Below are 4089 nucleotides of genomic sequence, written 5' to 3' on the forward strand. Positions count from 1 at the left end.
AAAATTATTTTATAAAAAAATTTATGATATAAAATAAAGATAAAATATATATCTTTTCTTTGAATTAAAAATTTATTTTTTTAGATATTAAACGGTCGAAAAACGGTCAAACGGAAAAAAATAAACATTATTTAAAAAGACGCTAACTAAAAAAAAATAAGATGTTGACATAACATTAGAAAAACTTGTGTGTGTGTGTGTATGTATATGTATTTCTAAATATTTTGTGTCAGAAAATAACATTCTATTCATCAAACTTATTTTGTTAATAATTTTTTAATAAACAACGAGCGATGGCTAAAATTGTTTGAAAGTTACTTAGAGTCGTGTCCTTGATAATAAATACCAAAGTCATTAAAATCTGTGAGGTCGCTCCTAATATGCATAATTATCCAATATTGGTTTAGTTCACTATTCTAAAAACTTGATAAAATTAGTTACACATTTGAGAAACTATACTTATTCTAAATTAAATCCAAATCTTTTTAGAAACGCTGATCAGTGTGTTTATTGCGCAAAAATATGCACGCAAAATTCTTCTTCAATTGTACATGAAAACAAAATATATAATTAGATAATATTTCCTTAAATCCAAAAGTCCTCCAAAAGTATATGTGATGTTTCGCTTATAGATTCATTTTATAATTTATAGCTTCGAGATAGAGATATATAAGAACAATGCGAAGAATATTAACAAGTTTTCGGCGATCGACTCACGTAGACGGGAACATATGTCGATACTCGTTCTCGTCCTTGAGTACGATTTGTATGTTGTTCTATTTCCTTATGCAAGAGCGCCCGTGCTCGCTCGCGCTATGAATATTAAATAAGAGCGATAATCTCTTTTCCTGGCGGATGGTATTATACGCGAATTTTTACAACTGTGTTCTTCAGCTCTCTTCTCCTCTCGGTCCCGTCAAACAATAAAGTCCTTGTGACTCGTTGGCATAGTGTTATAAACAACAACCGTCCACAATTCTGCAATGCTAAGAGGCGTTTCGCGTATCACACAAAGATGAGTATCTAAAAGTTATTTATTTCTCAACTTATGACATCAGTAAAGTAATCGAACAAAAAAATATTAAATAATCATGAATGTTAGTTAGTTTTTTTGTATATATAAAATGTATATATACAATTTATTGACGCAAATACATTGCGTCAATAAATACATACAAAAAACGTACGTACGCGGAATAACGTCATTTACATCTTATTATTCCAAACTGATCGCGCAGACTGTTTGCATTAACATTTATAACGATCTTTGTTCTAATTATAAAGCTTTATAGTACAATCCCGCCTGCGCAGGTATTATGAGAACCGAAACTAATTGCGCCAAATAAATTGCCGATGAATATAGTATTGCTAATTTCGCGTCACTGGTGACGCGACTTGACACTTCAATAACGCCGGTTCTAGAACGTCGTTGCGCGCGCGCAAACTGCACGAGGCATATATATTTGCAGCATGGGCTGCGGTCTTTCACTTTTCGTCGTTCAGCGTATCGTTGATGTTTCTTGTGATGGAACGTGTTACTCTGGTTAGGAGAAACTTGTCTGCGAGCGAGAAAGCATGGCGATAGATCAGCACTTGCGACCTATGGCACACATTTCATTCTCTTTGAGTATTGTTCCCGAGTAAATACGTTCCAAAGAAACAGTACTTATTAAACTAGAAACTTATGTGTCAGCGTAGTAAATGTTCGGAATGACTACCACATCAGTTTTCATACAATAATAAAGATTGACCCAGAAATCTTTGATCTAAACACTGTTGAACAGGCAGTGCACAATGCGGAGGAGCTCCGTCCTGTTATCCTCCGGATTATCAATTGATCTTCGAGATAATGCGCATCATTCTCAATAATATCAGTTAACATTGGATCAATGGTGTCTTCTAACAAAATTCCAAATAATCTCTCCAGTCAAATTACCAGGTAAGAAAAAAGATCAACGCGACAATCACGAAAAATGCAATTTTTGTTGATAAGAAATTATCTCCAGTATGAAAAAAAAACAAGTAGAGTTGTGCAAATTAGAAACTTGCACATTGCTTCCTCATCATTTTATCTTACAATGCTTAAGCTGCTTTAAGCATGCGGATTTTTCAATTTTTGCTTCCTCATAGAGGAAGCTTTGTGAGCGAAATAAAAATTAAAATAATTTCTTTCACCGATCCTCACTAAATTCAACATCAAACATCCTTTAATAATACTCTATTCATGTAAAAAAAATTTAATCCGATATCTCAAAATTTGCGAAAGTTACAATGTATACAGACATTTCTCAAAAAATTAAAAATTTTATAAAAAATGAACCTTTTCATCGATTCTCACCAAATTCAATACCAACCATCTTTGAATAGAATTAAAACACTATTATAAAGCGAATTTATCGGACTTTTAAATGGTATGGTATAGCCTTTAGATACCTCTTGTCATTAAAAATTTTTAGGGTGAAATTAACCCTCCTCTTGTGGTTGAAGTTAGGTGAACGGAAATAGCCAATTAACATGTCCCTCATGCAAATAAAGTTGACCGGTCCGAGCGTTTTTTGAACAAATGAGATTAAATGCTAAAAAACACCGTTTTCGGCGGGCCACGCTGTATATAAAAAATGTTGAGATATGTATAATAATAATTATGTAATGATTATATATATATATATATATTTTACGTAAACAGAGATGCACACTAACAGAGTATGTTGATCGGTAGATTGTTTTAATTATGCAAAGGTAATTACTCAGACAGTCACGTAACTAATTTGTATCTGCCATCATAAAATTCGCATATTTATTTCTATGTCATCTTTGTGGTACTATTGAGGAGTCGCTTGTGTGTTTCCCTTGTATTTTTGCGTGATATGCGAAACGTCTTCTAACATTGCGAAGTATAAACATTAATGTAAACACATATAATTGTACACGCGAATAGACTCGATTCAAGCACGAAACTCATGCACGTTCTGTTATGTAAGTTCTGTCTATATTTCTTGTGTGCAGGAGACGTGGAAATTCCTCGATTTCACGTTTGTTTTTCCTTTCTCTTAGCTTATCTTATCGTTTGTTTATCAATGAAACAAATGTGTTTGCTTCTGATTTCATAAAGACTGAATCGTGAGAATTAATTAGTTTTGATTGATTGTTTCTATCTTGTACTTCCGTAAATATCAATGTTATTCGTTGTAAAGTTAATTATTGTAAATCGTCAATCAATCATTATTAAAACGTTAACTGTTACATATCATCGCCAATTGTTACATAACAATTGATTATTATTATTATTATTATAAACGATATTTATCAAGAATTGATCGGCATTGATTCTTAGCATGAGGAAGTATAGTATAAGGACAATAAATGCTGTCTCGTAAATCGAAGGTCGATCGTGATATATGATGCATCGTCTACGAATCGATCCTCGATAACAACTACTCGTTAGGCATGTGATAGGCATAATAATCGCGTGTACGATCGCGTTGTTTGGAGAGATACGGCTCATATGAATCGTAATACTCTGCGACAAAACAGCGAGAAATCAAATCACCGGCTAAAAATACATTTTGCACGTGCACCGCGCAGTGCATGTATGTACACATAGTACATCTTCGTATGTGCATTGCTCCAAATTTCCGCTGATTGATATGATTACTCGTGAAATCGATCGAATATTTCAAAAGGGACGATTATTTAAATTACTGCATATTTTATATAAAAACTTTCACTGTTTATATATATCATCATTTATTTAGAGTTTAGAGTTTATAATTTAAAAAAATTGAATTAAATAGACTAAAAATAACCAAAGTTATTTAGCATTTCTTATACAGGGTGTCTTAGACCACCCGTACACCCCCTTTTCTTTCAAAAACTATGCATTTTAGAGAAAAACGTTTTGAACAAAAATTGTATGGTTTTGAGGGGAACATAAGATGGTGTCATTGGTTTGATCTTAGATGGCATCGTTAAGGTCAAGTCAAGGACACTTTTAATTTCTTAAATGGAATCCCCTATTTTTTATTGCATATTCTTATAGCTTATGTCGAGTGCTTTCCAAAACACTATAATAAAGTATTTTTTCATTAA

At 32.6% G+C, this 4089-nt stretch overlaps 1 protein-coding gene across 3 annotated transcripts in view; it reads left to right on the forward strand.

Annotated features, from left to right (window-relative positions):
- LOC115245407 (ceramide kinase) overlaps positions 1 to 4089 on the forward strand; it is a 29463-nt gene that overhangs the window by 4614 nt on the left and 20760 nt on the right. Inside the window, exon 1 of one of the 3 annotated variants that reach the window (XM_029823716.1) lies at positions 1870 to 1939. The exons of the other annotated variants lie outside the window; for them this stretch is intronic. The gene's annotated coding sequence lies outside the window, so the exon portion shown is untranslated. Of the gene's footprint in view, positions 1 to 1869; positions 1940 to 4089 lie in introns of those variants that run through there. 3 annotated transcript variants of the gene reach the window in all.

The sequence above is a fragment of the Formica exsecta genome, unplaced genomic scaffold, assembly GCF_003651465.1.
Source record: "Formica exsecta isolate Colony F162 unplaced genomic scaffold, ASM365146v1 scaffold97, whole genome shotgun sequence".
NCBI lineage: Eukaryota > Metazoa > Arthropoda > Insecta > Hymenoptera > Formicidae > Formica > Formica exsecta.